Source organism: Moschus berezovskii, chromosome Y (assembly GCF_049115385.1).
Source record: "Moschus berezovskii isolate FMDL1 chromosome Y, NW_MosBer_1.0, whole genome shotgun sequence".
In the NCBI taxonomy this organism is placed as follows: domain Eukaryota; kingdom Metazoa; phylum Chordata; class Mammalia; order Artiodactyla; family Moschidae; genus Moschus; species Moschus berezovskii.
Window position 1 is genome coordinate 42,005,093 of NC_142489.1, and position 27,238 is coordinate 42,032,330.

General features: G+C 48.9%; 1 pseudogene; it reads left to right on the plus strand.

Annotated features, from left to right (window-relative positions):
* The first annotated feature begins 8,788 nt into the window (after nucleotides 1-8,788).
* Nucleotides 8,789-9,719, plus strand: LOC148773108 (gamma-glutamylaminecyclotransferase pseudogene; annotated as a pseudogene).
* The last annotated feature ends 17,519 nt before the right edge of the window (nucleotides 9,720-27,238 follow it).

Sequence of the window (27,238 nt, forward strand, 5' to 3'; positions counted from 1 at the left end):
AGGCAAAAGTTGGGTGAGATCGGAATGTAAACTATGTGCAGCAAAATACACAATCAACAGAGTAAAAAGGCAGCCTCTGAAATGAAAGGAAATATTATATTATATTTCATATATTATATATTTCATATATTTCATATATTATAATATATTTCATATATTTCATATTTCATATGATATACATATCATATATCTAATAAAAGGTTAATATTCAGAAGACCCAGATAACTCCTATGACTCAACAATGAAAAACAATCTGATGAAAAACCAGGCAAAGGACTTGAATAGACATTTCTCCAAAGAAGATACATAGCCAATATAAAATCACTAATTATTACAGAAATGCACATTAAAACCCCCAATGAAGCAAAATGAAAAGCCAGCCCACAGCATGGGAGAAAATATTTGCAAATGAAGAAATCAACAAGGGATTAATCTCTGAAATACACCAATATCCAAAAACAAAAATAGGCAGAAGACTTACACACTTCTCCAAAGATGACATACAGGTGACTAGAAAGCACATGAAAAGATGATCAACATCACTATTTATTAGAGAAATCTGAATTAAAACTATAATGAGGTATCACCTCACTCCAGTCAGTATGGCCATCATCAAAAAGTATACAAACAATAAATGCTAGAGAGGGTATGGAGAAAAGGGAAGCCTCCTCTACTGTTGGTGGAAGTGTAAATTGGTACTGCAACTATGGAGAACAGTATGGAGGTTCCTTAAAAAAATAAAAACAGAAGTACCATATAATCCAGCAATCCCACTCCTGGGCATGTATCTGGAGAAAACTAATTCAAAAAGATACTTGCACCCAGTGTTCACTGCAGCACTATTTACAGTAGCCAAAACATATAAGCAACCTAAATGTCCCATTGACAGAGGAATGGATAAAGAAGATGTGTGTGTGTAAACATATGGAATATTAATTATAAAGAACGAAATATACCATCTGCAACAATATGAATGGACCTAGAGATTATCATACCAAGACAGAAAGACAAATATATGATGTCACTCACGTGGACTCTAAAATATTATACAAATGAACTTATTTCCAAAACAGAAACAGACTCTCAAGTTTTGAAAATAAACCTGTGTTTACCAAAGGGGAAACTTGGGGAGGGTGATAAATTATAAACACAGGATTAACATATACTATATATAAAATAGATAACCAACAAGGATCTACTGTATAGCACAGGGAACTCTACTCAACATTCCGTACTGATCTATATGAGTAAAGAATCTGAAAAAGGATGAATATATGGATAACTGAATCACTTTGCTATATACCTGAAACACTGTAAATCAATTATATGCCAATAAAAATTTCTAAAAATCCTTAATGAAATACCACCTCACACCCTTTAGGAAGGCCACTATTTGAGAGAGAGAGAAAGGGAGGGAGGAGGAAGGAGATAACGAGCAGTGGTGAGCCTGTGGAGATGCTGGCACCCTTGTACACTGTACATGGGAGCATAAACTGGTGCAGCTGCTGTGCCGAACAGTACAGAGGCCCCTCAGAAACTAAATACAGAACCACCGTGTGATTCAGCAACATGTTTCCAGGTATATATCCAAACTGAAAGCAGGAGTCTGCATACCCACGTTTCAGTTCAGTTAAGTTCAGTTCAGTCACTCAGTCGTGTCCGACTCTCCGCGACCCCATGAATCACAGCACGCCAGGCCTCCCTGTCCATCACCAACTCCCGGTGATGCCATCCAGCCATCTCATTCTCTGTCGTCCGCTTCTCCTCCCGCCCCCAACCTTTCCTAGCATCAAAGTCTTTTCCAGTGAGTCAACTCATTGCATGAGGTGGCCAAAGTATTGCAGTTTCAGCTTTAGCATCAGTCCTTCCAATGAACACCCAGGATTGATCTCCTTTAGAAGGGACCGGTTGGATCTCCTTGCAGTCCTAGGGACTCTCAAGAGTCTTCTCCAACACCACAGTTCAAAAGCATCAATTCTTCAGCAATCAGCTTTCTTCACAGTGCAACTCTCACATCCATACATGACCACAGGAAAAACCATAGCCTTGACTAGACGGACCTTTGTTGGCAAAGTAATGTCTTTGCTTTTTAATATACTATCAAGGTTGGTCATAACTTTACTTCCAAGGAGTAAGCTTTTAATTTCATGACTGCAATCAGCATCTGCAGTGATTTTGGAGCCCAAAAAAATAAAGTCTGACGGCAGGGTAATTTGCAACAGCGACGAGGTAGCAGGAACCCAAACAGCCACTGACAGATGGAGGAACAAAATGTGGCATATACATGTGAGTATCATTCAGCCTTAATTCACGAAGGAAATCCTGACACGCACTGCAGCATGCACAAACCTTGCGGACACTTTGTCGAGTGAAACAAGCCAGCCTCAAAAAGGTGTTTCAGTGAAATGCGGCACCTCGTGTAGTCAAGAGTCATGGAAACCAAAAGTAGCGTGGGGTTGCCAGGAAGGAGAAGGGGAGTGACTTTTACAAGAGGTGAAGTTCTGGAGACGCACACAGCAGCGTGACTGTACTCAATGCTGCTAACTGTACACTGAGGAGCGGTTAAGACGGTAAATTCCACATTCTGTCTGTTGTACAGTTTTGTAAATCTAAAAATCAATTCCTTCTCTATTTTTCCTCTGTGTTGGGGAGTAGGGGGTGGGGGGAGAAGAGTCTAGAGAGGTAGGGTCCATTATGAACCCCTGCTGCCCCTGCAGAGCCTGAGTCCTTCCAAGGCTGGACCTGACGGGTCACCCAGGCGTTCAGCGTCCAGCGAACATGGGCCCACTTCCGGGTGCTGACCCGGAGCCCCCGAATGAGCCGCCCGACTCTGTTCCCTCCCGTGTTCAACAGGGAGGACACCTCCTCTCTTAGGAGGTCGATGCAGCTGTGCACGCAGACATCCAGGCTCTCAGCAGGGCCTGCAGAACCCAGCACCCCGTGAACACGGCCAGCCCTCCTCAACACGCGGTCCTCTGCCGTCTCTCTGACCAGGCCCTCATGCCCTCCCTCCTCTTGGGTGAAATACTCCTTTTCTCACTTTGTGGCTGAATCAGTCATGAACCTGGAGCAGCCAGTGCTGAGAACCTGCTCCGTCCTGGCGCCTCCCCGCTGTCCATGCACAGCCCGGGCCGCTTCCCGCACAGTGGTTCCAGCCCGCACTACGCCCGTCCCAGCCCCCGTGGCGCCCCCGCCCCACGCGGGGCAGTCAGACCCTGCGGACCAGTCCTGCCCCCACACCCCTACTCCAGGGTGCTCTCCGCGCCCTTATGGCTCCTGCTCTGTTTGAAGCTGCCTGTTAACGCGTCTGTCTCCCCTTGGCCTTCTCAGCGGGCAGGCGGTGTCTCGTGTCTCCCTGGGCTCAGCCTGGGGACTCGGGGCGGGCAGCCTGCTGCCCACCGAGCGCCGTGCGGCCTCGCCCTCTCCTGCAGCCACTGCCTCTGGTCCCCTGCTCGGGCCTGGCAGAAGCGAGGTCCCCACCACCAGCCTCTCTGTGCCCACAGCTGCTGCATCACTGGCTTTCTCCTGGCGACCTTGGTGACACACTCATGTACCCGGGATCCTGATAAACTCTTCTCTCCAGCCCTCCCTGCAAGCAGCCACTGCGTCCTTCCTGTGCACCCCCAGGGCCTGTGGTGGAGGGTCGGGTGGTGCAGCAGAGGGAACAGGTTCCTTTATCCCTGCTTTGTCCCCAGATGCCACTGCCGTGACCCCCTAAAGACAAACGATGGGAGAGGGGACGCAATTCTGCAAGACAGCTCAGAGACGAGTGGTGGCTGACGGCACCCAGGGGCCGGGAAACCTAAGTCCCTGCAGGGAGCCAGCTGACCAGGGCCCTGGACAGGAGAGCGTGAGGACAGGGCGGTGGGGGCAGTCTGTGCAGGAAGCAGAGAACCCCATCGACCCTCTCCCCAGCATGGGGAAGGGTGTGTTACTGTCCGGAGAAGCTTGGTACTGGGGGGTACCAGGCCCAGCTGAGGGCGGGGTTGAGGGGGCGCCCTGAAGACCAGGAAGGCGGGAAAGGCCACCAACTCGGGGATTCAGTGGTTAGCCAGCCCCTCCCCCCAGCTTCCTATAGGGCATCTCACTTTTCAACATGAAAGCCCAGCCAAGGATTACTGAAACGTTTGAAGGAACCCTCTCAAAGGAACAAAAGAAGAATTTTTGGAGGAGGAGTGGCAATACAGGGAAAGATAAAAACTTAAAGAAATTCACAATAATTAATATCTTCCCAAGGAGGAGAGATGGTATTATGCTGAGAAAGAAACAGGATGATAATGACATGAGGGAACAAGAAAAAGATCCTGGAGATAAACATGATGATAAAATAGTTTCAACAATACCGGAAGGTAAAGTAGACTGCTGCTGCTGCTGCTGCTAAGTCGCTTCAGTCGTGTCCGACTCTGTGCGACCCCATAGATGGCAGCTTATCGGGGTCCAGCCCCGAAATGACCCAGGGTATCCTCGGGATGAACGGCGTCAGCGTCAGAGAGAGAGAGAGAAAGAGAGAGAGAGACAGGGGCTGATGATTCCTTGGTTTACGCTGGAAACCAATAAAACCCCAGCACGGGGCTTGCTCTGTTTACGTAGGCCGCAGGCGCCCTCTCGAATCACTTGAGGCACCCCACCAGGGCACCCCCTCGAGTGGGTCTTAGAAGCCCAGGCAGATAAGTAAACTCAGAGGGCCCAGTGCTCCAAGGATCTCAACCAGAAAAAGGAGAATAGAGAAAAGGATGGAAAAAGAGAAAGAACGACACGGGGAGACCAAGCTTCAGTGAGCAAGGCCCAAAACTTTATTTTCCAGTGCTGCTTTTATACCCTAAGTTATGCGCATAAGAAACAAAGAAAGGGAGGTATAGATTCACACCAAAATCACGTGGGGTCAGCAGTCTTGGCCCTTATCAGGATCAGGGCTTATTTTTGTATATCTCGTGATAAAAGTTTTTAGGTGGTTTACATCATCTTCTGGCCAGGGGGCCTGATAACAGTTTATGGCCCTCTCTCCTAACAATAGGTTAGTTAGCAAGTAAAAGACTTTTCTTTAAGGTGACTTTCCTAAAGTTAGGTGCTAGACACATAACAAAGTTACATTCCTATAAGGCACCGGTGTAGTGAGCTGCAAGAAAGGAACTTATTAACTTAAGATCTGATGTGGTTAAGTCAAAGGATTAATATATTTCCAAGGATACAATAGATAGAGGAAACTGCAGCAAGCATTGATTCAACAATGAAATCTTTTCTAGTACTATTCTAGTGATTTTAACTTCTTCAACAGATTCCTGCATTTTAGGAGCCCGGACAAACTTGTCATTCAAGTTAGAAAGCTATCAGAGGGGCTTGGATTGGAATACTCCTATTAAGCCGAGGAGAACTTTTAAACTACAGCTCTGAATTAATGTTTTCAGAGAAAGGTGGTTGGGGGGAAACCCCCGTAAGTATAAGAGGACTTGGTAAGAGGCGTAAGATAGTAAATCAGTCAGATTCCGGTTTTCTTTGGGGTAGACGCTCAGGTAAGTCCAGGGGGCTCCTCGAGTCCTGATTAGCCTTTGCCCGTCAGGCCTCTTCCCCAGTTGACCTTTGCCACGGGTAGGATTTCCCTCGCTGGCTCCCGGCAGCAGCTGACCAGGCTCCGCCGTCCCTGGGATTCTTCAGGCAAGAACACTGGAGTGGGTTGCCATTTCCTTCTCCAATGTGTGAAAGTGAAGTCGCTCAGTCGTGTCCGACTAGTAGCGACCCCATGGACTGCAGCCCACCAGGCTCCTCTGTCCGTGCGATCCCCCAGGCAAGAGCACTGGAGTGGCTTGCCATTGCCTTCTCCAGTAAGAGACAATTGGGAGATTAACCCAGGTTATGCATTATCTGAGTTCTGGAGACGCAGGAAGGAAGGGGAGAGATGAAGGTTCCCGGCATCAACGATGATGAGTCTTCAGATGGATATCTGTGGCACAATGAATGGAAAAAACCCGCATGGAGGGTCCTCACTATAGGACCTCACAATCCACGGGAGAGAAGACCACCCTAGAAGCCTCCTGGACAAAGGACTGTGGGTCCCAACAGCCCTGCACGGCTCAGCATTGGTTTGGAACTTCAGAAGACAAAGAAGAGATGCCTTTTAGAATTCTGAAGGGAATTATTTCTTGAATTCTCATCCTCAGGTCAGTCACGCATTCGTGTTCGACTCTTTGCGACCCCATGGACTGCAGCATGTCAGACCTCCCTGTCCCTCACCAACTCCCAGAATTTATTCAAACTCTTGTCCATTGAGTCGGTGATGCCATCCAACCATCTCATCCTCTGTTCTCACCCTATGTACACTATTAATTGGGGCTGGTAAAGAAGAAGCTTCAATCAAATGAGGGAGTCGACCAAGAGGGGACCGTGGGAGCCGGGGATGGGGTTCTGGGAGAAACCTGGGGTACTCAGGGCACCGCAGACCCAGGCCTGGGCAGGAGGGACACGGAGCCACAGCCCCAGGGAAGAACAGAGGCGACGGGTGGTCAGGGCGGAAAGGATTCTTACAGTGCTTCCAAAAATCATGACGCTGAAGGACTGTCAGAGAAACTTGAGCAAAGCACAAAAGAAGAACAAGAAAAAAATAGCTGAAACAATTTTTAATTCCAAGAAAAACAAAAAGTTGTCCAAGAAAGGAAATTAATCATAGTACACTCTGTGCTTTATCTGAGAGTAGTGTTTACATAGTTGTGATGCTGAACTGAATATGGACTTGACCAAAATCTGTGACGTGAGCCCTGCTGGAGGGGTGGGGCTGAGTCACAGGCACATTTAACGCACTTACCAAGCATGCAGTGTTAACTGTTGCACCTTCACTGCGGCCCCCTGAGGCAGGTGGCTGACACAACTTCCTGACAGTCCAGGAAACTGAGGCCCAGAGAGGTGACATGGTTTGCTTAAGGTCACAGAGCTGGTAAGTGACAGAGCCAGGATTCCAACTCAGACAACCTGGTACCAAAGCCTGTCCTTTGACACCGTGCTCACCTGCTCTGGGGTAGGAAGGCAGGTGGTTTAAAACATCAGGAAGCCACGGCACAACCGACAATATGGAGATATTAATAAACAGCACATACAACAGCCGAGAGGCTTAACCGGGTCTCTGCAAGGGGGTGGGAATGGAGAGAGATTTGATTTTTCTTGTAAACTTATTTGCCTTCACTATATGGACACATTGGGTTTCCCTTTGGCTCAGCTGGTAAAGAACCCGCCTGCAATGCAGGAGACCTGGGTTCAATCCCTGGGTTGAGAAGAGGCCCTGGAGAAGGGAAAGGCTACTCACTCCAGTATTCTGGCCTGGAGAATTCCACGGGCTGTATAATCCATGGGGTCGCAAAGAGTCGGACACGACTGAGCGACTATAATCAAAGGGAGGGGATGCAAGCGCCCAAAGGCTCAGGCCCCAGTCCTCACCGACCTCGGCCCGAAGCACAGGGTGGTTTCCAGCGCCCTTGTGGCTCTACTCCTTCTGTGGTCGCCAGGAGAGAGCAAGCAGGGTTGAGGGAGGCCGGAGAGGCAGGGTCACCTGAGAAGGGGGGTGAAGGCCTCATGGGGCCCCAGGGACGGGTTGGGCCTCGGGCTACTAGGGTTCTGGGGGACGGTCTGGCGAGGGTGGGAGCGTGCATCTGGGTTCGACCTGGAGCTGCTACTGCAGAATGTGCTGGAAGGCAGGGCTGGCTGGTCCTCCTGCTAACCCCCACACCCCCGCTCCCCGCCGTCTGGGTCCTCCCCAGGCATGCCACCTCCTCCCTGTCCCCTCAGCAGCAGGAGGCCTGTGCCCCCTCTACTCTGAGTCCAGGTTCTCATTCACACCCTGACTTTCAAATCCATGCAGCCGCCCCCAGACGCCCCCCAACCCCGGTCTGGCCTCCCTGCACCATCTGGACCTGAGCTCTCTCAGGTCTCTGCTCTGCACAAGGCGGGCGGCTGAAGCTAAGGCCATGGGGAGGACGGGTGGGCACGAGTGAGCAGCTGTGTTGGCCCACGGGCTCTGCCCATCTGCCACAGACACCCTGAAGAGACGGGGTGAGGCCTGGACACCCAGACCAGCTCTTGTTTGCTGGGAAGAAAGCCCCATCCTGCTTTTTCAGTGTGACTTCCCTAAGGGCTACCCAGCCACATGGCTGGTGGCAGGGTCCGCCTGGCACACCGGGGCCAAGTCCTGCAGTGTTTGGCGAGTTGGGGGCGAGCAGGGCAGCAAGATGCCAGCCTCAGGAGGGGCCCGGCCACTGAACTTCCCTTCCTGCTTCTGCCTGAGTCCCTTATGCTCGATCACTTTTGGTCTATTATGTAATAGAGTCGGCCCAGAGCCAGGAGTGGGTAAATACGTACCTTCTCATTGCAGCCCAGGCCACTGTGCTGAGTCCTAGGCCGGCATCCTTAACCTGGGGGCCCTGAAGAAGGAAGGAACACGGAGAGGTGCGGTTAATGCCATGCCCGGGCCACAGGTGTACATACACATACATGGGTGTGCCATGTATACGCTTCTGAATATGTGCTAATAAGCACAGCACATATATATCTACCTCTATGTGTGTATATATTTGTCTGCTTATCATTATTTGTTTTTCTGTAATATTTGTTTCAAGTCCTTTTATTGAAAACTAACTTCACCAAACTGCAGCTCTTTGGGGCCGAGCCGCGAACAGACTGTCTCCTCCGAAAGTCTGGTCTCAAAGCGGGCCCCTCCTCCAGGACCCCGTTAATGAAGGGCGGCCGCTGGGGAGCGGGCCGGCCGCGCCCACCCATGACCTGTCCGCCGTCCTCTCTGCCCACAGCTCCAGCCGCCTGGCCCCCATGTTCGTGTATGGGATGCTGAAGACGGACCAGCCCAACCACCGGGTCCTGCTGGACGGCGCCCATGGGCGCGCGGCCTTCTGGGGCCAGGCCCGCAAGCTGGAGCCCTACCCACTGGTGATCGCGGGTGAGCATAACATCCCGCGGCTGCTGAAGCTGCTGGGCCGTGGGCACCGCGTGTCCGGCAAGGTCTAAGAGGTGGACGAGCGGATGCTGCGCTTCCTGGACGAGTTCGAGGGCTGCCCTGACATGTACCAGCGCACCCGCCTGCACGTGGCCCTGGAGGGCACTCGGACCCCTGGAGTGCTTCGTCTACACCGCGGCCACCTACCAGCCCGAGTGGGTCCACCTGCCGTACCTCGATGATTACGACTCGGAGGGGAAGCACGGGCTCCGCTACAAGTCGCGGGAAAACAGATGAGCTCCGCGGGCTAGGGAGGCCGGGAACCGGCGCCAAGGGGCCGTGCTCGCTGAACGAGGGCGCGATAATAACACCCCTGGAAATCACTGCTTGAAACAAATACTCTATCTGTCCAGGGTAAGCGGGGTAGAACACTTCTTTTTCAGTGGCAGCCCATTTCCCAATTTGAGGTACTGATAACAAGACTGTTCCTCAAATCTCTCACTATGCTGCTTTCTTGCTTGCTGCTTAAAGAGCATCTTGGGTTTGAATGTACTGGATGAGAAAAACTCAGAACTTTCATTTCCCTAAATGACATTTGAAAACTCATGTTATCATGCTTTTTTCCTTTGTTTAATCTGAAGATAACATTTAAAATGAATATCAAGTCTGTGTGTGACAGCTAGATTTTAACAGTCCTGCCGTATTGATTCTGACCTGTAGCACTGAGAAAAGAAAAAATTTTAAAGCTGATTTTAGACATCTCAATGTAATAAAAGAATCTCAAGAAACACATGCTGTATTTTAGAGTTCTTTTGAATATATATGACATCATTCTTCATAATTTTTGAGGTCAATCTTATATAGAGATTAAAGATCATATCAAGTTGAGAAATTGAATATAAAAGTATTGGTGCTACTGTTAGCCCTCTTCCTGAGTCTGCTCGGTAGCAGGTTCTTTTCCCCCTAGTCTAGCAAAATAACAAGCACCCACTTGCTGGCAGAGCAGCTGAACACTCCCATTTCAGAGAGGTTCATGGGAGCCCTGCCCCAGAAGGGAGCTGCCATGGGGAACAAGCTTTTCAAAGAAGAACCATCACATTAGTAATTTGTTCTTCAGGCCTGACGCAAAGCTTGGCTTCCAAATACAAACAGCACTTAAAATAATTTTAGCACGGCACAAAATACCAATTACTACCCACCTCCATCTGATACTCTGTCAGAGTGGCCTCAAGGCCGTGCACGACTCTGCCTCTCCTCACTCACCACCAAGTAGGAAGTGCATCCTGAGAATTCCAGACCCGGATGAAGATGCAGCTGCTGGTCCAGGTAACATTGTTCTCCGTTGGGAGAGCTCGCTCACACGTCTACTTAACGGCAGACTGAGATGACTAACTGCACCTGCTGCAGAAGCACTACTGTTATTTTTAGCCCTTTTTTTCCGAAACTTGCTTCATAAAAACACAAAAGGCGAGTATGGGAATCCGCTGCTGGGCTCTGCAGCCCCACCACCACCACTGGGACCTGGAAACCCTGACTGGTGCCCGCACTGGTGCCCTAGGAGGGATGGGGGGGGTCACCCCCGCAGGCTCAGGGGGCCCACACTCACTGCCAGACCACCATGAGTGCTGTCCTGGCTTCTGGAGATCATGACCAGCCAACCATAAGCGGGACTCAGGGCCTCAAGCAGGATGATGCAGGTAATGAGATTACAAGGTGGCAAATGTTCATTTAATGAAACTGAAGGCAAAGAACTGAGATTTATATACATTTTTAAAAAGCATCCCGATGACATGCTGGTATTTTAAAGCCTACTGGCACAGCCCGTAGCCTCTTATGTACATTGTCTTCATGCAAAAAAACGGGCAAATTAATATTTAGACAAATGCTCAGTTTTATTGATTTCATTTGGACACAAGGAAATCTCACAGCAGAAGTACAAATCGTATGTACAAGTTTTTATATCAATAAAAATTTCCATTGGTGATTTTTTTGGCAGAATGTTGGTTTTGACTATATGTGGAGTAAATATGACCGTGTAAAATCTGCTGCACAGGGGTGTTCCTGCCAAACGCCTGAATAAATTGAGTGTGAAAGAATGATAATACAAATGGCTAATTAAACTGGGTGATGACTGAAAGGCTATAAATACTTCATTCCAGTTCCACGAGCAGGTCTCCTTCTCCAACTGTGTCTCCAGCTTTACAATGTACCGATTTCACCTTGAATTTAAAACAGAAAAGAAGAGGGGAGAGTAAGAATTACTAAGCAGACCAGGAGGAAGCAATCTTGTCCACTTCTGGAAATGAAGGCGCAGCCAGGCAGGCGCTGGAGCACAAGGCAGGAGGCTGGAGGTGGGGCTCCCGTCGAGGGGACCTCACTGAGGGCATCCCCGGGTGGCGGGGGCTCGCCCTCTCCCCTCCGTATCCTCGCGGCCCCTGAAAGCCGCTGCTCCCCGTGTGGCTGCGGCCCTCTGCACCGGGGCCCCGGGTTGAGCCGGTGGGGCCAATGCTGGGTGAGTCTCCACCCCGCCTCCTGCCTCTCACAGTTTCCGGTTTGGAGAAATGCTCCGTCATGGTTAATCGTAGGAAAAAAGAAAACCAAAACCAAACCCCACCCGCAATTATCCAAGAGTCAGAACAGGTATTAATTTACAGCAGAAGCACCCCAGCCTGATCCGAAGCATCCTGTGAAGGGAAATGAAGTTCTCAGAACGCAGGCCGAACCCCATGGCTCCCACGATGTCACCTTGGTTCCCCGATTTCTCCTGATTTCAGTCAGCTTTTGCTTTCCCAAATTTGCATTCACAATTAAACAGTTAAAACCAGAGACAGCCCACTTGACTTGGCGTTTCTTGCCTTGGAGTGAGGATGAATTAGGTTAGAAGTAGGCATGAGGTTAGAAGTCACTGGGCGTCTGGGCAAGCAGCAAAACAGCCAGAGCTGGTGGTTGGGTGCCCTGGCCTGCGGTGGCGAGAGTGGCCTTCATCCCAAGTTCCAGCTCAGGCCTCTCAAGAAGAAGAGAACCTACATAGCAACACTTGGAAGGCCTCGTTCCACAGGGCTGTTTGCACTGACGTGGTTGCTTTTTTTCAAGAACCTCAGATATGTGGATAACACCACCCTTATGGCAGAAAGCAAAGAAGAACTAAAGAGCCTCTTGATGAGTGAAAAAGTTGGCTTAAAGCTCAACATTCAGAAAACTAAGATCAAGGCATCCAGTTCCATCACTTCACGGCAAATAATTGTGGAAACAATAGAATCGGTGACACACTTTATTTTCTTGGGCTCCAAAATCACTGCAGATGGTGACTGCAGCCATGAAATTAAAAGACACTTGCTCCTTGGAAGAAAAGCTCTGACCAACCTAGACAGCTTATTAAAAAGCAGAGACATTACTTTGCTGACAAAGGTCCATCTAGTCAAGGCTATGGTTTTTCCAGTGGTCATGTATGGATGTGAGAGTTGGACTATAAAGAAAGTTGAGAACCGAAGAATTGATGCTTTTGAACTGTGGTGCTGGAGTAGACTCTTGAGAGTCCCTTGGACTGCAAGGATATCCAACCAGTCCATCCTAAAGGAGATCAGTCCTGGGTGTTCATTGGAAGGACTGACCCTGAAACTGAAACTCCAATACTTTGGCCACCTGATTCGAAGAGGTGACTCATTTGAAAAGACCCTGATGCTGGGAAAGACTGAACGCAGGAGGAGAAGTGGATGACAGAGGATGAGATGGGTGGATGGCATCACTGACTTGATGGACATGAGTTTGAGTGGAATCCAGGAGTTGGTGATGGACAGGGAGGCCTGGCATGCTGCAGTCCAAAGGGCCGCAAAGAGTTGGACATGACTGAGGGACTGAACTGAACTGGCTGCTTTTTAAGGTCTGGAGCCTCTGGTGTTTTCACGGGCTGTGACCGTAACAATGCTCCAGAGTAGAAGGCCTGCTTCCACTGTGAACCAGGCCCCAGGAGGAAAAATGGCCTCTCAAAGCAAGAACTGCCAGCCACAGGCAGGCCCCGGCCCTCTCCTCCACCCTGGGGGGCAGGACTGAGTGGAAAGAGAAGGGCCAAAGTGCAGATTCGCCTAGAGACCCTCAACACCCTGCGGCAGCTGGGAGTCTCCGTGAGACTCTGGGCCCTGAAGACACCAACCACGTGCACGGGAGGGCTCCTGGCTCCCTGAGGGAGCAAAGGCTGCATTCATTTTAGGATCAGATCCCCAGCCTGGCACACTGGCCCTTGGCGTGCATCAGACACATATTCTGGATGCTCCAAATTAGGCCAGGTTCTCATCACAAAGGGAAATCTCGTGACAACAATGCAGTGTAAATGTCAACTAATCCCTAGGAACACATAGAACTATTTTTACAAGAGCAGAAACCAACACATTCTAGTTCACTTCTTAGAAAGGAATCAGGTATGGCAAGCAGGATGCCCCTGGAGCCCAGATGGCACCAGTCTCTTCTCCCAAAACTGGGAGGAGACTGGGAGCAGTTGTCCAAGGCCCACTCCAGCTGGGCCCGACACTGGGCCTCTGTCCTCCCGGCTGGGGTGGGACTGGGAGTCCCCCTTGGCCTGGTCCCTGAACACAGGTTTCACTTGCTCTGCGGGAAGCAGACGGAGGCCGTGTCTGATGCCAACTCCACGGGCAGCCAACAGTACCTCTCTGCTAGGACACCCACCATTCCCGAGGCTCCAGCACTCTTCCTGGGAGTGACCACAGTGCAGCACACAGCCCATCTACACTCCTGTCCCCACACATGCCCCACGCCTCACTCCACTGTGTAGTACTTCCAAAGCAAAACACCCTTCAGAAAAGGATCATTCTGCTACAAATGGTGCCTTTCAAGTCACAGGAAGAATGATGAAGTTACTGCTTAAAAGGACTTTTCTATTTTCTTCGACAGAAAGTACATTTAAGAAGTTTTACTTTTAACAAATCTCAGTAATACATCTCTCTCTCTTTCCTCCCCCCACTCCCTGAATCGTGAAATCCCACATGTGTATGTGGGCCTCTCAGCTCCTCTAGATCTAAAATTGAATTGTTCTCTTTTTGGAGAAATTATCTTGAAGAGTTGCATTAATTTCTGCAATCGCTAAAAACCATTTCCTGCTGGGTCACCTACATCGCAGATAACTCACTGCCTCAAAGACAGATGTAAACATTAAAAATTAAAGACCCCTTAATTTGAAGACATTAAGGTGAAGAACAATTGTTCTTCAACCCACCCCCTCCCACACCCCGGATGTCACGCAGACTCTCCCAGGTCCGATGTCTAGGACTCCAAGGTGGAGGCTCCGCTTGCCATCAAGGGATGGCCCTTGGGGACATACCTTGCCAGTCTTCCCAGCCATCATACTGTTCTGCATCTTCATGGCTTCAATCACACATTTCCTGACCTTCTGCTACCTGGAAAACACAAAGAGTGGACAGGCGTGTTAAAAGCATTCAAATTTCTCAGCAACGTTCAAGAGGGAGGCTGCTGAGAGAGTCTTCATCAAAGCTCTGAAATACAATCTCAACGGCAGCAAGAGTCTCTTAGTACTTGGAAATTCCCTGGTAGTCCAGGGGTTACGACTCTGCACTTTCACTGCCAAGGGCCCCAGGTTCCATCCCTCGTTGGGGAACTAAGATCCCACAAGCCATGAAGCCAAAAAACACACGCAAAAATAGTCACTAATATTTTATATTCCAAGCACATCTTTGGGGGACCGCAGACAAGGTCCTTCCCTTGTTAAGTCGTCATCTGAAAACCATCCCTGACAACTGGAGGTTTTGGTGCTGGTGGGGCCTTTTCAGGGAAACCTCTGAATTAAATTCTGCCAAAGAGATGTGGCAGAAACAGAATGTCTTCTGCTTAATCGAAGCGTCCAGAATTATCACATCTCTAAGGACAGAAAGACCTGTGGTTTCCGGTGGTGGGGAGAGTGCATGCGGATGTGCAGTGTTCCTTTGCGGGTGACGAAACGTTCTAAGGTTGACTGTGGTGATGGCCGCACAATTGTGTAAAGAGACCAAGCCACTGAGGGGCACACCTTACGCGGTGATTGATAGTATGTGAACTTCATCCTGGTAAAGCTGGTATCAAATGCTGGACTTTCTGTCTGGAGCCCTGGGGAGCTGGGAGGAGCCCTGGAGAGCCGGGGACAAGAGCCAAGCGTCCAGGTCACAGGAACACTGTCCCAGCCTTTGCAAGACAACCAAGTGGGTCCTGGGAGGGAGTCACTCCAGGGAGTGACCCCTAGTGCCCTGTCCCCTCCTTGCAAGGGGCGCTGACTGCTGTTTGCCAGCTGATGTGGCGGAAATCCAGCAGGGGCTGCCATATAAACCCCTGGGGCTCAACCTGGGACTCCAGGCCTCAGGGTGACCAAGGGCACTTCTGTGTCTTCTTTCTCTGCTCTTGATGGGACAGCACCAGGAGCCAGGCTGCATTTTTCTCCTTTCTTTGTGGAAAGATCCCCGCCGTCTTCGAAATGGGAGGGCTGAACCTCCAAGGGCACCCAGCAGACGTGCCCAGGAATGTTCCTTACTCCAAAATCCCCGAGCGCCCATGGCCCCGCCGCGCCACACAGGCTGTCTAGCTGGCACCCGGCCGCCTGAGCCCGTGTGCTCCTCTCCTCCGCCAGTAGGGAGGCGGGCTGCTGCTCCCTGGAATGGGAAATGTGGGAGGAGAGAGGATGTCAAGCTTGGCGGCTGGCACAGAGGCTGGAGAGCTGGGCAGACAAGCGGCGCCGGCGGCCTCCGTGACCCACCGGCACCTGCCTTCCAGAGAGCTGAGAGCCAACTGCGGGGTCCGTCTCCACCATGTGGGGGGTGTCAGACGACCAGCCCAAGAGGCGGCGCCTCAGAGCCCTTTCCTCTCTTTTCAGAGGCAGGGGACCTGTTGAGAAGGGACGCGCCCAGCTCGCACGCCTGGCGGGCCCAGACCACAGCTCTGAGAGGCAGCGGGTCCAGGGCTAGCGGCACAAGGTTGCGTTCCCACCCAGGACGCATGTTTCGGCCTCAGGGCCTGCGAAACTTTCTGCAAAGTGGATATGAAATTCAGCAGTGGAATTTCCGTCTAAAAAATTGTGATCGGTTCTCCGCCTCTAGGCTCTGGGAGCTCCTTCCTCACAGAGGGAGCCAAGGGCGCTAGCCTGGCACCCTCGCCCAGCTGGGCTTCCTCGCTGGTGTGTGAGTGACCAGAACCCGCCTCTCTGTCCTCGGCTCCACTGGTATCTCTGGGCTGGCACCAGCGTGCCCCTCTAGCAGCTGCTTGGCACTGCCGGCCAGACAGAGCCCCTCACCACTGCTCCACGGGATCTTCCAGAACGTGAACTCACAGTTAATGCGACTGTGAAAAAGAAACGAATGAACCTAGGAGATTTCCAGTGGTCACCCAGACTGCCCACAAGGATGCCCAGAAGAAACACTTAGAAAGGCGGTGGATGGGGGCGGGGGGCGGTGAGGGGGGCACTAACGGCCACAGCCGGCTACGCTGGAGGTGTAAGCAGAGCCTTGGAGCCTGGCAGCGGTGGAGACGGCCAGAAGATTCTGAAGGCCCAGTGACCTGCCAGTCCCAGCGGCTGTGTGTGCCAGAAGCCAAGGAGGGGACGTACAGGCAGCTGAAAAACACAACCTCCGATCCAGCAGAGATGTTCGGGAGAGATGTGCAGGTGCCCCAGCAAGAACCACCCCTTCTCCCAGGTTGTGTCTCTTGATCAACTATGGAAAAGAAACCAATGAGCCTGGGAGATTTCAAGCAGTCATGCGATGGGCGAAGACCAGACTAACAAGGATGCCCAGAAGTTGATTAAAAGGGCTTCAGAGAAAGCGCCTGCGGATCGGAGTGCCGGTCTGACCCGCAGCGCCGCCCTGCCTCGGGCCCTCCACGCTCCCTCCTCCTTCCCCTATCTCTGCTGGCCTCGACTTGGGTCATCTGGTGGGACTTTAATTCATGTCTCCTTCTGCGCTCACTCATTCATTCACAACAATCTGCTCTGCAGTTTGCTTTTTGCTCCTTGGTGCCTAAAAGAGGAAAAAACTCTGGGATAAGTTGTTCCCTGATCCTCCACCATGCTCCTGATGCTCCACAATGCTGAGAGGCGTAGCGGTCAGCAGAATCGTGTTATGCACGCAGGCACACATGGCACGCAACCGTGCGGGCGCACGTGAACCTGACCTAAATTCAAGCTATTTCATCCCTCACCAATCTGAGGCAGGGAAGCGAACACAGTACAGGCCGGACAGCAAAGAACCCAGACGGGGGCTGGGACTGTGGCTACTCCTCCACCCTGCGGTGCCCACGGGCTCCAGCGCCAACAGTCACCCGGGGGGCAGGACACAGGCCTCTCGCCTCTATGATCTGGAAGCTTCCTTGTCCAGGGGTGCCTTTCCCCTTCCCCTCCCCGAGCTCCAGGATCAACGGAACACCGCCCACGTCTCCCGTGTGTGCTCAGAAAACCCGGCGAGTTGGTTGAGAGGAGAGGGCGCTCCATGGCCGGGTCTCCACCCGACAGCGCGCACGCGGTGCAGGGGCCTCCGCGGGGTTTTCGGGCGCACACTTCCCCGACACGCCGGTGGATCATCTGATAACAGACTTAGTGATTGTGACAGGACGTCTCCAACGTCGGGCTTACAAAATGGTCACAAGCCTCATGCAAGTCTTTCTGATAAACCTACTCGGCCTGATGTACTTGGCAGCTCCCTAATTGGTGTAAAGTTTGGAGGTCTGAATCCCGTATCTTTCATCCGGCTTATTGCGTCCTCTCCTTTGACACAGGGGTCAAGGTTCACATTCTCATCCGATTATTGGAGCGCACTCCTTAGGCGGGAGCCTGCCTTGCTCCGAAATGCGTAAGCCACGGAGAAACCTGGCCCATTTACTCGGCAGATTTTAGCATGTTTGGGAGGCCTGAGTGTCACCCGGCATGGCTCTGGGCTGAAGAGTTTCAGACATCTCCAGCTGATGATTAATTGTAAGTGATGGGAAATAAAATCCAGTAAAGCAAGCTGCTTGCCATGATCGGTAAAATGACTCTAATGGATATAGGCTGCCAATTTTCCAGTTTTACTGGCAAGTCTTCCAAGTGTAATTAAGGGAAGTTATAAATGATATGGAAATCTATCAAGTTCCATTTATTTTCAGAGGACTCTTTCCCCAGAGACTTTTATCTTCAAGCTTATAGTCTGCTTTGTTGTGCTAATGATTTAAATCACTTCTTATTTCTGATTAAAGCCCCCAATATCCTTCCACTGGGTTCCCCAGAGATGAAAGACACAGAACCTTCTCCAGCATGTGTCCCTTTGGGACACCGCTCTGGCCAGAACGCATTTGGCAACTTGTATCGTTCCAACTGCAAATGCCAGGAGAAAGCCCCAAGAAGGTGCAGTGGGAGAACGAGAGGAGAAAGGGGAGAAAGAGCTCCTCCAAACAGAAAAGGAACCCCCACCCGAAGGCCAGATGTGAAAGCAGCGCTCAGGACCAGACATTCATCAGAAGGTGCTGTAGCTCACTAATGTTATTTGATTTGGAATAAAAGCATGAAAATGGTGGCAAAGGCCTAAAACTGGAGATGTGAAGGATGACTGCACAGTATTCCATTTTGCAATTTCATCCTTCAGAGCCACAAAATGGGGGTGACACAGTGACGGGATGAAATTTACAGTAATAGCTGTGGTCTTTCCACACAAGGGAGGCCCTTCTAATGGGCTGAGGTCTGTTTTGAACAGACAGGGAGTAACAAAACAAGGCTCCCTCTTAAGAGTGTGCAGCCATATTTCTGATGAAGAAAAGGATGGTGGGAGTCGGATTTCCTTTAAGACAGTTCCTACCCTCTTCTGTCGTCCACAACCAGGGCTGTTTTTAAGGCGTTATCCTGGAAATAGAGGAAAGAGGCCACAAATGGTGTGGAGGGCTCCCCCCACCTCCCGGAAGCCTACGCTCTAGCATCTCTAAAGGATGCATGGGAAACTGTGCCAGTGGCATATGGCTTTCTACAGCGCTAAACATTCATACAAAAGACAAGTTCATCAGTCATTGGAGTATCTGGATAAAAGATTAGCTCCTGATGGATGGTATTTTGAGCTTACCTGCTGCTAGTACATTAACAGAGAAACACAGGTTTTGAAACCCACATGACATTAGAAACTGCAGACCATGAAATACGACATGTGCAGGAGCACATAATGTACGCCAAATTATACAAAATAATAAATAAGCTGTTTAAGCCCTCTGCCTAAAACTGGGCCCGCTTCAACGAACCCTGGGTCACTTCTACACAGACCAATTAATGCACAGCATCTGCTGTATAGAAGCAGGGCACAAAGCACTTCCGAATGATTTCAGCAATTAAAAGAAAAGTGTTTCCTGCCTGTTCAGACAGCAACTGTTTCAATGCAAGAGTGAGCACCAAATCACTGCGTGCAGCTGAAAAATTAAATCCCCCTTTTTTGTGGGGTGGGGGGCGGGGAAGAAGGGTGGGTGGGAAGAAGAATTTTATGGAAAAGGGAGCCTTCTTTTGTTGTCCTACATTCTGTGTTCTTCTGCCAAATTAGACAGAAGTCTCGGAGTGCCCACTGGCCCGCCCTGGTCTCCCCTTCTGCTGTGCTGGGCTGCCCGAAAGCAGGGGTCAGTATCAACCCTGCTGCTGACTCCACAAAAGTGAAAATCCTTCAATTACGGTTTTAAAGGCTGTGCGACTGAGAACACAGGTGCCTGAATGCAGTGCATTTTGAGGCCCTTAGATCTGAAGACAGAGGCAGTTAACAGCTACAAGCAAAAGGCATCTCAGATTTGGTTAAAAGGCAATGCGAGGATCTGATTATAATAACTTCCTCTTTCTGAGCTGGTAAGATAGGCTGGGTAATATCCCCTGATATTTCCTGAAGAAAAGACATGCATTTGCATCCCAAGATCTTCATGTAAAGAGAGTGGGAGAAGAAACCTCGGGAGACGGGGCAGTGTTTAAGCAGTGATGGAAGGAACCATCATCGGATTACAAAAAAAGAGCGGGCAGGCGACGGAAACGCTGCCAAAGCCCTTATCTGCAGCGTGAGGCCTCCTTTACTGGGTATGGGCACCCAAGACTACCTCAGGAGGCCGCTGTGGGGAGAGGCACTGGCCCAGCCTGGCACTCCTGGGGCCCCAGGTGCCCCCTTGCCCTCCCACCTGAGGCTGCCATCCTGACCTGGATGCAAGCTGGGCATCAAAGCAGGGAGCTGAGAGTCTGGGGAAAGAATACAGAGAGGCAGCCAGTATAAAACACATCCAGCTTTTCGGGAAATTCCTTAAAATGAAGAGAATTACTACTTCCCACTTGGACTGCAAGGAAATCCAACCAGTCCATTCTAAAGGAGATCAATCCTGGGTGTTCATTGGAAGGATTTATGCTAAAGCTGAAACTCCAATACTTTGGCCACCTCATGCGACGAGTTGACTCACTGGAAAAGACTGATGCTGGGAGGGATTGGGGGTGGGAGGAAATGGGGACGACGGAGTATGAGATGGCTGGATGGCATCACTGACTCTTTGGACATGAGTTTGAGTGAATTCTGGGAGTTGGTGTTGGACAGGGAGGCCTGGCGTTCTGTGATTCATGGGGTCGCGGAGAGTCGGACACAACTGAGTGACTGAATTGAACTGAACTGACTGAACAATAGACAATGACTTCTCACTGTTCTAGACTTTGCGAATCCAAGATCAAGGCACGGGCAGATGTGAGGGTCTGGTGAGACACACTTCCTGGTACACAGATGGCCATCTTCTTGCTGTGCCCTCATATTGTAGAAGGGGCAAGGGATCCCTTTGGGGTCCTGTTTATAAGGGAGCTGATCCCATTCGTGTTCTTTGTTGTCAGCTGTTTAGTCAGTAAATCATGTCTGACTCTTTACGACCATATGGACTGTAGCCCGGCAGGCTCCTCTGTCCATGGGATTTCCCAAGCAAGAATACTAGAGTGGGTTGCCATTTCCTACTCCAGGGGATCTTCCTGACCCAGGGATTGAGCCCATGTTTCCTGCATTGACAGGTGAATTCTTACCGCTGAGCCAGTCATTTGGCTGCGCTTCCAAAAGGTTCCGCTTCCAAACACCATCACATTGGGAATCAGGTTTCAATGCATGGACTCTGGCAGGGAGGAAAAGCTCTGTTTATAGCAGGGATCTTAGTTCATGTACCCTGGTGGCTCAGTTGGTAAAGAATCTGCCTGCAGTGCAGGAAACCTGGGTCCATTCCTTGGGTTGGGAGGATCCCCTGGAGGAGGGCATGGCAACCCGTTCCAGTATTCTTGCCTGGAGAATCCCCATGGACAGAGAAGCCCAGTGGGCTACAGTCCCTGGGGTTGCAAAGAGTTGGATATGACTGAGCTAACACGACTAACACTCATGTCTGCTGAGAAGACTTCTCTCCCCCAAGACTCAGCTGAACATAAGGCGGCTTCTCTGAGTCTTGTTCTAGCTAGAAAAATCTTCTTCTGAGTAACTCTTTCTTCATATATAATTCCTGATAAACCTAGGACATTATGAGTATAGTGCTGGTAAAACTGGGGTTCAGATTCTGACTGAGTGTGGCTTATGATTATTACCTCACTTTATAGTTTCATTTCCTCATACACTAAGAGGAGACTGTTGCTTGCACTTTTTTGCTTGCACCTTGGGGCTTTGCAGGATCTTTGCCCAGCCCTCCTGCGGTGGAAGCACAGTGTCCAAAGCACTGGATTCCCAGGGAACTCCCAAATACTGCTTGTCTTACAGAATTTTTTTCTGTGAAAATAAAAACTGGTAGGCCTATTTTAAGATCTGAATGAGATAGTATGTGTGAATTGTCCGGCACAATTTCCAGTAATAAACGCTGTACTTTCCCTCACCACAACCCAGTGTCAGCAGACTGGCTTTGCTACGTGGTTGGGGAGCGAAACTGAGTTCAGCTCAGTAATAAAAGTAAACCTGCTGATACCTGGTCTTGGACTTCCAGGCTCCAGAATTGTGAGGGAATACACTTCTGCTATTTAAGCCATCCAGTCTCTGGTCCTCTGTTGCCATAGTCTGAACTGACTCATAACTGCTCACAGAAGGAATGCCTTTAATGTACCTTTTGCATGTGTTCAGTCCTGTCGATTTGATATTTTGAACTTTTGGAAAAGGTGTGCTGTCTACAGTCACCCACCTATTAATTTTCTTTGACTTCAATGCTTCTGTCCCTAGTTAGATCATACACATTATTATTACAAGGGTGCAATTAGGAAATGAAGCAGCCACAAGCAACCTTCAGAGGCTGGAGAATAGCACTGGGCTCAAAGTTTTCTCTGGAGAGGGAACACTATGTTCTCTGTTATAAATGAGTATATGTTTTACATGGACTGAAAACAAATGTAACTGCCCAATATCTGAGAAATTGAGGGAGTGTTCATTTGATCTCTTGGTTTATTAAAAAAACGATGGGGAAGCTAAAAAGTCCTAGCAAAATTGGCAAGGTAACTTCCAATGGAATGCATAAGTTATGAAACCAACTGAGTACAAAACCCTAGAAAAGAAACTTTAATATTAAAAAAAAAAAAAAAATGTAATATACCCAAAGGAAAATCCTAGTCTCAACAAATGACAGCGACTGTAGTCCTAGATCACCACTGCCCTTGGTCTGGCATCTGCAAGAGAAAATGATACACTGAACAAGTTTGGCTTTTAACTTTCAGCCTTTCTACAACCTTACTAGAATAGGCAGTCTGGTTACTCCATTTATTTTCAAACTAATCACCTCAATCTGAAAAAAAGGTCCCTAGGAGAAAATGGATTGAACTAGAATTATTTTAGATCTTCTGGACAGAACTCCATTCTTGCTAAATCTCTTAGTTCTGTTAATTTCACAGGTGATTTGAGACCTAAAGTGTTCTGAAGATGGGTTTCAAGCACTGCCTATCTTATTCTTAAAAAATGAATATGTTATTCATCCCCCTCGAATGACAGAAGCATAAGTTCAATGAATATTCCTTCAAAACTCTTCATCAGAGACTCTTAAGTTGGGAAAAATCAAACACTACACCTCTAATAAAGTCTCAGACCACCTGTGAATCAGAAATGAACAAATTTTTTTTTCCCCTGGCTTCTTCTGTGTTGTTTTGAAAATAATCTTCTGTGAAGGAAAAAAAAATTTTTTTAATGTCAAATATATTTGAAATTTGTTTACATCAGGAAGTATGACTAGGGTTACACGAGCTTTGGTCTTATTTCTGTCCCTCACTGTGATGGATCAGAGCGCTTCTCTGTGGCACAGGGCTCGGCAGTGAAGTGTGCATGTGGGGACACCCGTTCCCCTGGGGGGCACTGGCCACCGCACTCTACCAGGAGTAGGCACAGCATGAAAGCCTGGACCCAACTTTACTAAATTGTCACTAGTCCCAGCGTGAAGGTCTGTCTTAAGGCTTCCTGCCAGCTTGCTTCCTGCCAAATAACAGGTCACCCAGTACTGGAAAGACGAGGCTGAAGCCATGTGGCCTGGAAACAGTGATGCATGAGCTAGGAAAATAAAAAAGAGGTACAGCAGTTTCTCGGTCAAACATTAGAAGTCATCAGCATCAGAACAAATATTTCATCAATATCTTATACATCCCATGGAACAGCAGATAGAAAAACCTTTATTTTGGCCCAACATCCCCTTGGGACAACAACTATCTCCCAGGGCAATAAGCTCTGGTGTTTCCATTATGCCAACACTGATGCTGACGAAGGGAAAAATCTTACTGTCCAAGCCTCTTTTGGGAACAATGGAGGCTACTGATATTTGAGAACTGGCGATGCAGTTCGAAGATGCGCAGTGGAAGCAAACCCAGTGTGCTCTGCTCAGACTGTGCACCTGGGATTTCTACCTCAGGCCAGTGGAGGCCGCCCCCACCACCCCAACTCATGGTTTTCCACAGGATGTGAACTGATGGCAATCATTCTGCCCACAATGCCGATGGCAGAATTGCTGGCTGTCATCGCCAAGTTCTTAGAACCAGAGAACTGAGTCAATGCCTTGTCAAAAGGTTTCAAATGTTCTATTTATGGGGTCAAAATACAATCCCCTTCTCTACTATGGAGAAGTACACTAACATAAATTGAGTTTAAGTTGAGTCTTTAAACTATTTCCATCCCTGAAATATCACTGTGAAACAGTTCAACAGGGAGGAGTTAATTTTCAAAGATACCTAAAGAATACAGTCGGAAATAGAATATTATTCAGTTGTGAAAAAGAGATCCACCAGTCCATCCTAAAGGAAATCAGTCCTGGGTGTTCACTGAAGGACTGATGTTGATGCTGAAACTCCAATATTTTGGCCACCTGATGCAAAGAGCTGACTCATTTGAAAAAACCCTTACGTTGGGAAAGATTGAAGGCAGGAGGAGAAGGGGATGACAGAGGATGAGATGGTTGGATGGCATCACCGACTCAATGGACACGAGTTTGGCAAAACTCCAGGAGTCGGTGATGGACAGGGAGGCCTGGCGTGCTGTGGTTCATGTGATCGCAAAGAGTCAGACAAGGCTGAGCAACTGAACTGAACTGAATAGCAATGGAGTGCTGATATATCGCATGACAGATGAATTAGAAAGAATACTAGGCTAAGGGGAGGAAACTAAACACAACAAGTGTTATATGATTCCCTTTATAGAGGACCTGTAGAATGGGGAAATCTGGAGACAGAAAGTAGACCAGTGGTTACTAGAGTCTGGGCTTCCCTGGTGGTTCACATGGTAAAGAATCTGCTTGTGATGAAGGAGACCCAGGTTCGATCGCTGGGTCAGGAAGATCCCCTGGAGAAGGAAACGACAACCCAGTCTAGTATTCTAACCTGACAGAGGAGCCTGGAAGGCTACAGTCCATGGGGTTGCAAAGAGTCGGACACAACTGAGTGACTAACACTTTTCTTCTTTCTACCAGAGTCTAGGGAGAGCGGAAAATGTGGAACGATTGCTTAGAGGGTACAGAGCACTCTTTTAGGGTGATGAAAATACACTTGGAATAGACAGAGATGACATCATTGTTCACGTGCTAAATATCATATAATAGTACATTTTAAAATGGTTAATTTTGCGTTATATGAATTTTAACTCAATTTTTAAAAAAGAACATATTTGGCCACATGAACTGTGTACAGCTTTTCCTTTAAGGCTCTCTAGCTATGAGTACGGATGCTGCTGATTGGTGGCTGACCTCTTCTCTTTTCTGTTTTCTCTGACAGACAGTAAAAAACCCCACAAGCTATAGTCTGGTACACAGAAGACACTCAACTCTGCAGAGGAAAAAAGAAAAGACTCTATAATCCTTTTGGCCAAGCTATACACAACTCCATGTGGGCAAGAGGCAAAAAGCACTAATCAGGAAAAGTTTTAACACCAAAGAAAGAGATTCCATAAACCTCAAACCCAATGATTTCCCTTACAGAGAAATTTAAGGGGTCCTAGAAACCTCAAGGAATTCATCTGAAAACATTTCTGCCCAGACATTGCTGAAATTTAGACAGAGGTTCATATTCTTTTTCTTGCTGACAGAATCACTAATGTTCAACTTGCAGAGATGACCTCGTTGATCAGGGAAACAGAGGAAGTGTCCTGGCATGAATTTAATTTGAACACTCTTGGCAAGTCAGCTTGTTGACAGGAGTCTGAAGAAGTCCTGGCCACTCTGACTGTATCTGCTACCTCATGCCTAGGTAAGGCAGTGCATTTTGCCACTAAAATTAAAAAATTGAATTGACTGAGTGCCAGAGAAGAGGTTTCAATGTGTTCCCATTCCACAATTTTAACTACTTATTCAAGCTAAAGAAAAGCAGGCTTCTCAGTATAAACTTCTAAGCTAAAATCAGGTCTTTTGCTTCATTTGCACAATTTTTCATCTTTCTATTTTCATTAATTTTGACATTCAAAACAGGGACAATTCTTTGCAAAGATAATACTTCTCTTCTATGAAAAGAAATGCTGGAGAAGTGATAGGCTACCCACGCCAGTATTCTTGGGAATTCTCTTGTGGTTCAGCTGGTAAAGAATCTGCCTACAAAGTGGGAGACCTGGGTTCCGTCCCTGGGTTGGGAAGATCCCTGTGGTTGGAAAGAGCTCCTGGAGAAGGGATTAGCTACCCACTCCAGTATTCTGGCCTGGAGAAGTCCATGGACTGTATAGTCTGCTGCTGCTGCTGCTAAGTCACTTCAGTCGTGTCCGACTCTGTATGACCCCATAGACGGAAGCCCACCAGGCTCCCCCTTCCCTGGGATTCTCCAGATAAGAACACTGGAGTGGGTTGCCATTTCCGTCTCCAATGTGTGAAAGTGAAAAGTGAAAGTGAAGTCGCTCAGTCGTGTCCGACCCTTAGTGACCCCACGGTCTGCAGCCCACCAGGCTCCTGCATCCATGGGATTTTCTAGGCAAGAGTATTGGAGTGGCTTGCCATTGCCTTCTCCGCTGTATAGTCTATGGGGTCGCAAAGAGTCGGATACAACTGAGTGACTTGTACTTTCACCATGAAAAGAAAACCAACTTTCAGTACAATAAATATAAATTGTACATCCTAATGATACAACTTTTGTGACTACCAAATATTGTGATTCCTCCCCTGCCCCCAAAATCCCACTTGTCTCCTGTTTTTGGCTCTATGTGAATTAGGGGAGGGACAGCTATGAAATTCTGAGGAAAAGAGACCCCACAAATCCTGACAAAGAACACGGCCTCTGCCTCCAGCTTCCCATGAGACCTCGAGGCCTCAGTTTCCCTCCTCGGAATTCTGTGATTTGAGAATTCAAATTGAGAACTCAAGTTGCCAATCTCTGCAGATTCCTAAACACACTATGCAGCTTATGGCTCCATGACTGTGTTTGTGGTAATACAGCCTTCTGGAATATTCTCCCCACTTTCCTTTCCTCGCCTGACTCATAACCCTTCCTTAAGTCTTGGTCAAGGTGTCACCAACTCAGGAGCCTTCCCCAAATTCCATGTACAGGCTCTGGCTATCTGTCTGTCTTATCTACCATATTATGTTGAAGTGACCAGGTTAGGGGTCTATCTCCTTTACCAGACAAATAGAAAAAGGGAAGCAGTAACTCCACAAAAGTAGAGAAACCAGATGCCACCTTACCCAAATCACCAGAGCAGTGGCACCAGTAATCAGGAAAGCAGAAACCTGACCCTCCTTATGATACGATGCTCGGAGAGGGAGGCAGTATCTCTTCTGTGCTGCCTCTGCCCCAAATGGGTTACTCAAGTGTGACAATGGGAAATGCCAGACAAATCCAAATTGAGGGACATCTGACAAAATAAATGGTCCATCTTCAAAAATGCAAAGGTCATCAAAGACAAAGAAAGA